The following is a 12,807-nucleotide window of genomic DNA, read 5'->3' as shown; positions in this document are numbered from 1 at the left end:
TTTTTATTTTTTTTAAGAATTTTACACATTTTTTTATTTTTTGGTGGCAACACCACTTTAAATATGTTATTCTTGGTAATACTTATATACCATACTGCTCCAAACGTTTGGACTTGCCACAACAGGGTTACCTATAATATGTGAAAACCTGCAAAATGTGTAGTTTGCACAGTAGCTTGTTCCTTAAATGACTCCAAATTTTTCGGTGGTTATAGAAGCCATTTGGTTTGCATTTCTCATTTCCTTTTCCTTGACACAGAACAAGTTAAGTCTGATGAAGTATGTCCAAACCAGTTTGTTTTTCTCTAAGTAAAGCAGATAATTCATTTGTTCTTAGAATTAAAAATGCAGTTTTTCCTGTGCCAGAACATTACTCAATTGACATGATACAAATGTTGTCTACCACAGTTCCTTTCTATTTTAATCAGTGGCATATCTTTACATTTATTATCCCTGGTGGTGCTGTTTATCTCATGCTCATTTCAAAATTTAAATGGTAGCAAATGTATTTTTCTCAGGAAAATACCCCAGGGTCATATTTTCCTGTCTTATTTATCAAATGAAAAACAGAAGAATGCTGAAATCCTGACTGGAGAAGTGCACACAGGAGAGAGGCTAATACCGTTTTTTTTTTGTCAAAGGAAAAGGAAAATAACAAATGCAGCTTATTTTACAGCCTAGCTGAAATATTTCTAAATGTGAAGGGAATACTAATGTTTTAATTGCCTGTCTTCTTAACTGAATATTTGTGATGTGATATATAAATATACCAATAGCTAAAGTTGTATCTGATGCAAAGGAGTTATGGGCAATGTTTTTCAAAACATAGTGAAAAGGTAAAGCTAAAGAAATATTACCTAATAGCTAAAGTGATAGACCAGCAAGTTCTTGGGACAACTTAAGTATCTTCATCAGGCCCAATGACATCAACTGGCTAAATCAAGACTTAAGCAGCGAATACACAAGCAAATTTTTTATGTAAATTCATACAATGATTTGTACAAAAACGTTTAGTACATCGGCTTTCCAAATGTTGTTCGAAACTTTATTCACTTATAACAGGGCTGAATGTAATTTACCGAGTGAAAACCACATACACTGTTGGAAAAATGTTAGTCCAAGAATAATTTTCCATCCTGCTCCTTTGAATTTTCTCCTCTGCATTTGTCAAAAATGAATGTCGATTCGACCCCGATAATGATTGGAAAATGAATCAAACAGCCTTAAAATTAACATTTGTGTTCGTAAATCTGCAATATACTAGCATACTCTATGCCCAACTTTAGAGTTTGCAAGGTTTTAATACAACACATGTCACTTCATCAAGCATTGTGTCTTTTATTGACTGACTACAAAGAGAGAAACAGCAAGTTTTCAAGAGAAATATGCAATAGTTCTATAGTGATTTGGGAACAGGTTCAGTGTCCAGAAAAAGCATATAAGTTGGAGGTCAATAGCAAGCTGAATTTTTTACACAGGTGACAGCCAAAGTGATAGAGTAAGCCCTTGTACACACGGTCGGAGATTCCGACAACCAAATCCATTGAAGTAATTCCGACGGAATAATTCCGGAAGAGGCCCGGAAGTGATGTTGCATACACACGGTCGGACTAAGATGTTGGAAAATCCGATTGTACATAATGTGATGATGTTATTTCATTACGATGGGACTACATTCAGGCTAGTAGCCAATAGCTTTGGTCTAGGAATTTGATCTGAGCATGCGTGGCACTTTGTCCTTCGGAGTAGGCTACACATGATCGGAGTATGTCCGATCGGAGCATTTTGTTGGAAAATTTTACTGGCAAGTTGGAAAAGTTGGTCCGTCGGATATTCCGACGGAAGCAGTCCGATGGAAACCACACACAGTCGGAATATCCGACAAAACGGTCCGGTAGGACACATTCCGTCTGAATCTCCGACCGTGTGTACAAGGGCTTAGGCAGATTTATAGTCACTTATACAATCTGAGTCATTAACGTTATCAGGTTAGAAGTCGGGGAAACAAGGAGAACTTGGTACCCAACTAAAGGTGAGCACTAGAAGGTGAGATCAACACTCTTGCATCAAAGCAAAAATAAATGGAAAATTGTCAGAAGTGCAATAATCTGTCAAACAGCAACTGCAGAGACGTGATTTAATAGGATGTCCTGTGTTGGAGCTACAGCTTTTAACAAGAAACCAAGTACCATGAAGGTTTGCACAGAGACTGGGTAGAGACCTACAGTATCCAGGGTTTCAGGTGATTCAGTGAGGACATAGAGGTCAAAGTGGAGCTTCTGGGATCAAATTATTTTCATCAGGCATATATGTCAGGGAAAGGCTTAATGAGCTTAAAGGGTACCTCCAGTTTTGTGAAAAGAAAAATAGCAAATGAAAAAATAATATAGCATATACAATTGTGATACAGGTCATATTGTAATTAAATGTTATTAAAAAATTTTTTTAATCTGCAGCTCTGTAATTTTCTGTAAAATGCAATGCAATATGGCTACCTGGAGGTGTTTTACAGAACACCCCCCAGAAACATAATTTTTCCGCTTGTGTGATTGGCTTACTGATTTTCCCAGAAGTCTGCACTAAGATAGAAGTCAGCTATCAGGCATCCCCAAGCATCATCAACCAAAATTAAAAAAAATTGTGAGATACTCTCAATAGGAAATCGTGTTGAAAGGGATGCAGACCCTGCAATTTTCCCCAATAGAGCCCTGCAGATGCAGCAGATGGTTGATAATTTTAAAACCCCTCCCATTCAATTCACTGTGCGCATGAGCACATACAAACACACAGTGATTAACAAAAGGTAGGAATCTGCAACCAAGTTTGTTTGAATCCTTGCAATGTACAAAAATCTGCCAGAGAGGAATTTATTTTTCTTAACAAAGTGGAGTTTCTCTTTAAACATTACACAAAACATGACAAAGAACCATTTGTTATTTTGAAAGTTTGCCCAGTCATTTTATTTCTGTGTTTGTGTCCTGAAAATATAATCTAATTTGTCTTGAAAAAAATCCCATTTTATTCCTTTAATTTAGCCAATAAAGGTAAAATGTTAAATAAAAGTTATTTTAAAAAAAGCACACCTTATCTATAAACAATTGGCTGGCTTATATATTTTCTGTGTATATATTTTTTTTATTTTACAGATTTAATAAATAAAACATGTTTTCAAGTGGATATTCAGCTTTTGTAAAATATGAACACAGCAGAAGTATTTTTTTAAGTTTTGGAATTGTTAAGACTATTGTCAAATATGATATGCTGTCTGTATCCCATTAGGGACATTTTTCTTCACTTTCTGTCCAAGAGGCACAGCAAGTAATATGACAAAAATCTCTCTAATGTAAGGGGAAATCCCTTTTAGACAGTTGGGGGCATCAGAACAGGTACACACATTAGAACATACCCCCTCATCTTCTGTTCTTGTTGATTTTCAATCACTGTCTTACCATAAACAATGGTCACATAGTTTCATAATATTCTCAAAAATGGTATAGAGGCCCTTTTTTTGGTGTAGGCGGAGTTATATTATAATTAGGGAGTGTGGCATTCATTTCTAGGTGTGGCATAGTGGGGGTGGAAAACAGTGGCGTGGTCTAAACAAAATATTGGGCGTGGCTTAAAGGGGTGTGGTTAGAGTCTGAGATGGAGGGGTGGAGGGAGAAAGAAAGGCAGAGAGAAAGAAAGAGATAGGGAGGGAAGCAGGAGACAGAAGGAATGAAAGAAGTAAAGAGGGATGGAGGAACAGCAGGTCCAGATCCTACACCACAATAGAAATATGTGTATTCCAGAAAGTTTAACAATCAGCAGATAAAGATACTCCAAACACCTGATGTTGGCGCTTCAATCATCAATGGTTGTTGTTATGGTGTCAGGATGACTTCTTATATTACATTGTAATGTAAAATTAATTAGTTCAACTCACCATAATGCAGAATCAGTGGGAGCCTAGAGTGTGTCACTTGCCATGTTGCCTGGCACCAGATGGAGCGTGTCACTTGCCATCTCACCTGCCATCAGATGCAGCCTCACCTGCCATCAGATGCAGCATGGCTCACTTGTCACTAGATGCAGTTTGTGTCACTTGTCACTACAGATGCAGCTTGTCACCAGAGATGCAGCACTCATTTGTCACCATAGATACAGTGCTCACTTGTCACCAGAGATGCAGCGCTCACATGTCACCAAAGATGCAGCGCTCACTTGTCACCATAGATACAGTGCTCACTTGTCACCAGAGATGCAGCGCTCACATGTCACCAAAGATGCAGCGCTCACTTGTCACCAAAGATGCAGCGCTTACTTGTCACCAGAGATGCAGCTTGTCCCTTTGTCACCACAGATACAGCGCACTTGTTACCACAGATACAGCTATATAGTTGCCAACCATGTGGTCACCAGAAACAATAATGAGCGTGAATCCTTCAGTGGTGACACAGAAAGCAATATAAGTCCCAAAGAGGAATTATTACTTTCACAGTCTATCCAAATGTTAAAAGAGATAGGATTTACATACTTTTTAAATGATCATGGAGAAGGGGATGGGACCCATCTGATTCATTTATAGGTGCGCACAGTACAGCTTGAGCTTTCATGCTTGGTAAACTACAGGATTTTTTCAATTAAGAAGAGGAGGAGATAGGGGGTTCATGTGAAAATAAAGCTACACCTGCTGACAAATGCGAAGAATGAACAATTTTAATGTGCAATATTTTTTTATTTGTCTAACAATAATATAAAGATTTTTTTTTTATTTCATGTTTTAGTTTTGTCCAAAATACACACAAAGAGAAAATATATATAAAATCACTGCACGTTACCTATAGCTAAAAAATTGTAAAAAAAGATCAATGCTTGCAAGCAGCCTCTTATTTCCTGTTTTGCTATGCAGTTTTCTTCAGTAGTAGTCTCAGCTGAAGGCAGAGTTATAGTTATAAGGATTGACAAACTTTCAAAAGTATAAAAGATGCACTGACTAAATCCAAAAGAAATGCTCAAATGGAAACACGTACAATTAATGTCCACACTGTGAGCAACAGCATAATTGGAATCATAAAATCAATTGAATAGATCAGCAATTCAAAATAACCTTTTCAAGACAAATTTAAATATTTGTGTAATTGAGCATAAACTGACATTTCAAATGAAAATCTGTTTCAAGCACATTATTTCGTAAGATGATCTTTAGAAACTGCAACTTGATATAACAGGATAATGTACATCAATAGCATCTGTGATAGACAACACAATTATGTCACAGTTATTTATACCAAAATACACATTTTATGCTACAAATATTGTAAAAGTTGAAGTAGAAAGGTATAACAGAAAGTCTTCCTTTTACTTATTTCACAAACATAGGCAATTCGAACTGAGTACATGATAAAAATAAATGCATAAAAAACGGTTATGTAGTACTTACCCCCGAAGGAGTGGCTGAATTTTTCTGGGCTTACCGATTACCTCCACCAGTTCGTACTCGTTGTCCTTGTCTAGGGGTTCCCAGGGTTGATGACCCAGTAATTGTAGAGACCGACACCTGAATTCCTTGTTAGGATTTTTATTTTGCATAAAACAGTTGAACAAACTCAGTCTCTAAGTTAGGAATAGAGGGTATCAGGATAAAGTTTAGCTCAGGTGCTTGGAACTGCTGACTTCAATAAAAGTCTCTCTCTGTACATAATCCAGGGAATAGCCACTCGCAACTGGGTTCTTTAACTATTGGATAAATCCTTGAGTTTGGGTTTAGCAGCCAACAGATAATTCTAGCAAAGTCTCTCACACAGACTTGGTTGAAAAACTTAGTTGTAACCGGAAGGATAGAAGTAGGAACTTTTCTTACCGTACCAGAATCTTTCAGCTGGTCCGGCGATACTGTAAGAATTGTGGATTCAATCAATGTCCATGGCAGCTCAGCTTCCAGGCTCTTACTGAGCAGCCAGCCTTGTGCGTGGCTCTCTTACTGAAGAGTCCTCCCCTGGTCACGTGTAGAGTTGCTGGGCCTCTCCAAACCCGAGACGGCACCGGAACTCCTTAGAACCCTCCTTCCAGTTACTGCGCCTCAGATTAGCCAGTTCCAAGGCTCAGAAACAGATGGATCCCCACCCCAGGCCATGAGGGCCCCCGGTGGCTGGTCAGGAGGACCAGGACCATGGAGTCAGCAACAACTTCTGGACCGGAAACCCAGAACCACGTGACCTCAGCACCTTAAGTACCCTCTCCTGGAATACACAGCGAGATAAACTCCCACTGATTGGCTCCGAGAGAGATTGGTACCTAATACGTCCAACCAGACTGCATTCCAAGACCTCTCACAGGTGCGAACCCCACCTATGATCAGGCAGAACCTTGATACAGCCCAGCCAAACTGATGCCAAAGCACCATTTAGCACAATTAACCCCAAAATGTAACTATAGTTTTGGACAAAAACTAAATTTACGAACATAGCACGTACTCATTAGAAGTACCGGCGCTACAGTTATATTCGGTGGATATCTAAAAAAAATGTACTTTTCCTGTAAAACTGAGCAAAATGTCACTATTTGAGTTGGACTTAAAATGCACGAGGGTGCTGGAAAGGTAAAAATATAGGGCCCACAACTTTTATTCTATAGAAAAGGAAAATAGGGGCATTTAATTTGCCTGACTATAGCGCTAATTCCTCATACACACGACCGGACTTTCCGGCAGACCAGGTCTTCCAGTCTTTCCGACGTACTTTCGTCGGAATTTCGATAGACTTTCCAAACGACCGGATTTGGCCGCACACGAACGGACTAAGTCCATTTGAAAGTCCATTCGCTTTGAACGTGATAATGTAAATGGGACTAAACAAGGAAGTTCAATAGCCAGTAGCCAATAGCTGCCCTTGTGTCGCATTTGGTCCATCGGATTAGCACACAGATGAACAGTTTTCACGATTTTTAGTCCGTTGGAATTGAGTCAGTCGGATAGATTTGAAACATGTTCTATTTCTAGTTCTATGTTTCTAGGTCTGTCTGATCGGACTAGCCCACACACAATTGGATTGTCCAACAGACTGATCCCGTCGGACCTAGTCTGCCGGAACGTCCGGTCGTGTGTATGCGGCATAAGGATTATTTGGCATGCTACATATATGTATGTAAAGAAAGCAAGAGAGAAAGACATTATGCTGATGTTCTGATGACTTCTGTCTTTTTATAGGACAAACTATAAGGTCAAATCTACAAGTGATCCAGGTACAGGGAGCCATACAGCTGCTAAATGCATCCCAACAATAGAAGTGCTTATATTTTAAATGAATGTAGCATGGGAATCAGCCATGGGGGGACTTTAAAAGGATTACAGATACTGGTTGTCTTTAACATTAGAAAAAGTTTTACTCTGTCTGTTGGCCCTATTTCCACTTTGGGAATGATTTACAAAAAATGGAGATTGCAAAATCTGGTGTAGTTGTTCATGATAGCCAATCAGCTTCCAGGATTTTCAGCTTAAGCTTTGACAAAAAATCCTGGATGCTGATTGGTTTCTATGCAGAGCAGCAAAAGATTTTCACTCTCAACTTTTAGTACATCAACCACTGTATCTTTGGTTATCCTCTCTCTTTTCCCACCCACAAGTCTATTTGAAATACTCCGGTTATACGATAAATCAGATTTTGTTTCCTAATTGCTGGAGGACCCCGGGCCAGGATGCCCTCATTCACCCCCTTTATTTTCTCTAGTAATAGAACCATTGTGCAAATTGGTACAGTCCAATCTAGACATTAAGGGGAATCAAGACAGCGGTTTATCATCATAAACTTTATTTTTCTTGCCAATGACGTTCTACTATTTCTCACTTCTACCCACACCACCACCACTTATTCTCATCCATATTCTTGGTCTCTTTGCATAATTTTCTGGCCTGGAGGTCAATAAAATGAAATCTAAAGCGTTTAACTTCTCTATCCCTCTGCAGGACCTTCCCTCCCTGGTTGCCTTATCATTTACCAATGCCATATTTAAAGATCAATCTGACTAAAACTTAAAAGGCTCTTTATTTTTCAAACTATCCACTGGTGCTAGCCAAATTTCCTCTTTAAAGTCACATTGTACACCTCTATATATCTCATGGCTAGGAAGACTCATGACAGTTACCTAAAATTCTCTATCGCTTTCTCTGCCAGTTTCAGTACCAACCCGCTATTTGCGAGTCCCACAGAGACATGTCCTACTTTATGTTTGGGGTCTGTCAGGCTGAGGTTTCCTAGATCCTTATAATTCTTACCTAAACTTAGTGATTGACAAAAACTTTATGCAACTTGGGAAACTCCATTTGAGTAGGTCTTGAAGTGGCTTAAAATTGATCCAATGCCTATTGACAATATTCTTTGGCTCAAATTGACCAATCAAATATCTTATTACTTGTCATTCCCTTATGCTCTGGGATTGTATAAAACGACAATCTGGTCTTCTCTTACCACACATTCCCTTGCTCTTTTTCATATGTAAGGCTTTATTCTATCTGATATATATATCTCTTGCCTCCTTTGTTGCCTGGTCTTATCTAAACCTGACCAGATTATACCATCTGGCCTCAACTGGATCCTACCTTTTTACCATTTCAGACTTTGCATAAGAGACATAGGGGTTGATTTACTAAAGGCAAATGGATTGTGCACTTTGCAAGTGCAGTTGCATTCTGCAAAGGCATTTGCTCCAGAACTTAGTAAATGAGGTGAAGCTTCATTTTGTAAAGAATACCCAATCACATGCAAGGAAAATAAAAAAAACTGTATTTTTGCTGGCACATGAATAGATGAAGTCATTTACTATGCTCTGGGGCAAATGTCCTTGCAGGGTTCAATTGTGATTGAAAAATGTCTATTTGCCATGGTAGCTTCCTAGACCTAAGGTCTTCAGGTATCCACCAGCACGTGATGTCGTCATTGATGAGTGGAAGAGGACAGTGTGTCGAGTAATTTTGAGGGGACAGCAAATTTACAAATTTTTTATACTAATAATTTTTATATAAACCCTGATGGGAGGCGGGGTCGCCGGTGGGCCTTTCGAATACTACAGTGACTGTCTGTAGATGTTTGTTAATCTTATCCCATGGATAGAAAAATAGGTGAGAATAGAAATTTAGTATGCACTACTGATAAATGGTCACTAGATGGCGTACCCTACAAGTTTGAGATTATGACCCCTTTTAACCTGGTATTGCCCTTCCGGTACTGGTGTCACCGTAGAGGCATATACAATTAAAATTTATGGAGTATCAAATGTGGATATTTGGCTTATCATTTAGGTCACTGTGCGATTTTGGGGAGTATAGGTTCACAATGCTTAGGTGGTTGGAGATGGGACACGTCTCCAACTCCAGAGTAAATGCAGACACTTACCCAGGACTTTTTTATGTTTTGTCCTTATTTTTACTTTTATCCAGCAAATCGTTGCAGAGACCATGTTTGGGTATATATTTAATTGCACCAAGGGATGTTATTTATGTGGGCAGGGCATTAAAGTTGCACACATAATTTTGTTTTAGCGATTTTCATTTTTTTTTTTTTCGGTATTCTATATATTGTATGATGAGGGTACATATAACACATTTGATGGTAATATCCCCTGACGTATATCCTACCCCATTTCCGCTGTTGAAACAGCAGTGTGGGTCTCATTTAGGGTCCAGAACTCCTTCTTGTACTGTCACCTGGTTAGTCCAGTTGCATGATGGACTCCTAGTAAGGAAGGAATAAATCTGTTTCCTTTTCCTCCTTTTTAAATTAAGTTTTTAACATAGATTTTTGCTTTGTTTTTTGTGGTATATGCGGTTGGCCAGTACAACGTTCTGCCGGCAAACACCGGTGAATCTCGCGAGTATTACACTGTGCTGGGCAGGAACAGTGTCTGTTTACAACTCAGAGTGAGGCTTGGTCAGGTGGCGATCACATAAAGGGAGGTAATGCAGCGCGCCGCTCCTGCACCTGGATGACGTAACTGTATTACGAAACGCGTAGGACGGAGCGACGCACTGACGTCACCTCGTGTTTGTGGTCGGAGGATCCAGGAATGATGGGTCTGTCCGTGTGTGTGCCAGCCGGCGCACCAGACTTAAGGCTTCCAATCTCTTTGTATATTGTAATTGTATTGTTGTATTTAATGTTTTAATTAATCAAAGGTTTTACACTATTGGAGCCATTATCTTTTTCATGTTCCTCACACTCATCTACAAGCCTTCTGTTATATGAAATAAGCTGAAATTATCGGGCATGCTGTTTACATGATGGAGATGGTGTAATAAGGAGATCAGCAGGACCATCTGAGGGCTCGGGAAACACAATATTAACACATGCTCTCTGTGACCCTCTGTAGTGGGGGGGTCATAGACTTCTGGTAAGAAGTGAATCTTCACATATTGGTGGTGAATCGCACACAGTTCACAAGAAGAAGAATTTGCTGTTTTTTCTTCTATGGATGGATGCTTATGTTTATTCTATTTATTGCTATTTGTGCACGGGTATAGGCCATATATTTAAAATCACCTGCAATTGGACTTTAAATGGTTATTACCTTTTCATTTTTATTGCACATATTTTTTTATATTTATTTTGATGTTAATTTGTAATTTATTGTTCACAGACATCACTGTTTATTTTATTTATTGAGTGTATATAAGCTTAGATTTATTGTCTTACATATATACTGAGTCCATCACATAGTGGTCTTTGTTTCATTTTAAGTTGCTCTGGCCATTTTGATGTGGCCGGTGAGACTCAGCACACAGGCGATTGTATAACACTTATTCATTTATTTTGTGTGTTATTGGTTTAGCACAGTTTATTTATTTTTTTCCCTCATTTCTTCAGTGTTGTCACATGAAAAGATATAATAAAATATTTCCAAAAATGTGAGGGGTGTACTCACTTTTGTGAGATACTGTATGTATATTAAGGATCCTCATTCCACGAGTCTCATCACTAGGCTTTATCTTCACACGTTCTCTAAACATTTTACCCTCTCTCATAAATAGACAAATGGACAGCCAACCTTGCTGTCACTTTGGAGGCTGAAGATTGGTCTAATATCTGGATCATGACCATATCCAGTTCACAGAACCCTCAAACAAAGTACTCTCATGTTGCCAAATATGTCCTTACTTACCAACATTTTTTGCTTTTGGGGCTGTAAAACTATAGGTGCTTACTTGTATATTTGGTTGACCTGCCCTAATCAGGGCAGTTGATGAGGAAGTAGAACAAGTTCCCCGTGTAGGAGGCCTGGGCAGCTGACAAGTGGCTCTCTTTTCCTTTGTTCTGCCTCCATTTGCATCTCAGCTATACTCCATTCCACACCAGTAGCAGCTATTTTTTTGTTTTGGGGGGGGCAAACAACCACCCCTCGGCCTGCTTTCTTGCTGTCAGCCGGTCAGTCCAGCACTTACCCCATCTAGGTGGCAGGTAGCAGGTTGCGTCCTCTCCGCCAGCATGGAGGCTTCTACTGTGTATTTACTCTCTCCTTCCCCTAGGCATCCAATAGGAGTGCCTGACCTTTCAGCCAATCGGGTGATGGGTCTCACGACTCACTTCCTGATTGGCCCAAGCCCACACAACTGGGTGGGCTCAGAGCGCAGTGCCCTACTCCCCGAGCCCACCCTTTTTTGAAGCCTATTAGAACCTCTTAAAAAAACACCTCCCCATTGGAATCCATGGTCCTGCGCCCTGTATGTAGATCAAGGGGCTGGACGCATGAATGAGGGGGCAGCTGTGCCCCTAATTCATAGGCCACAACTTTTCCACATCCTCCTGTTAGCAGCTCAGTACTCTGTTAGCTACACTCCCTGAGTCTAATTCAGCTTGTTCACATTCCCTTGTAGAGTATTTACCTCCAATGTGTAACATTTTTGTCATCTCCTCTTCCTCTTTCAAGATTCTTGTCTTACTTATTCTCCCCCTTATAGATCACCCCCCCCCCCCATGCAGTCTCAATCCTTCACTCCTTGTCCAATGTGATCTATCCTGCCTCTCTGCTGATCCCTGGCTCCAACTTCCCAGCCATATAGTCTTTCCTGCTCTTTCCCCCCAACTCTGCCTCCCTAATATGCTCACAGCCGATCAGCAGTATTCTATGCCTGTAACTGTCTTTTATCTTTTCATAGCACAGCTTTATGATCCCTCTCCACTCCCCCAGACTGGTTCCCTTCTGCTTACACTCCTTGCTATAAATCTCTCATTCCTCTATCCTATGCAGCTTTGCTTCTTCTTCCCCCTTACATTGTCATCACTAGGGATGAGCTTTGTGTTCGAGTCGAACGCATGTTCGACTCGAACATCGGTCGTTCGTGCGTTCACCGAATTCCGAACGTTTGGGCCGTTCGCGGCAAAATTCGTGTGGCCCACAATGCATTGCGATGGCGCAATGCATTGCTGTCTCACGATTGGCCAAGCATGCACTGTGACCCCGCATGCTTGGCCAATCACAGCGCCAGTAGCGAGGAGAGCAATGGTTGGCCACAGGCATCCTGCCTGTGGCCAATCATAGCTCAGGCTGTGTAGTGCACGCCCCACACTATATAAAGCTGCCTTTCAGGCGGCCTCGTGTAGTGTTTGTTAGCATCTGAAGCAGTGGGTGTTCTGTGTACCTTCAACACAGTTACACACCAATCGTTTTTGGCTGATTTACTATTTTGCTCTTGTGTAGTGGTTACTGTCTGTGCCCTGACCGCAGTATACACCACTATATTCACCTCACCTATATAGCTAGTGATCTAGCTTTAATAATAGAGCTTGCAGTCAGTAGTGTTAGTGCGTGCTGTCTGCGTGCTCTGTACCCAGTACATAC

The sequence above is a fragment of the Lithobates pipiens genome, unplaced genomic scaffold (genome assembly GCF_037356315.1).
Source record: "Lithobates pipiens isolate NorthernLeopardFrog02 unplaced genomic scaffold, aLitPip1_a1.2 Scaffold_3, whole genome shotgun sequence".
Taxonomy (NCBI): Eukaryota; Metazoa; Chordata; class Amphibia; order Anura; family Ranidae; genus Lithobates; species Lithobates pipiens.
The sequence above is the reverse complement of the archived record's forward strand: the minus strand, read 5'-3'. Positions refer to the sequence as shown.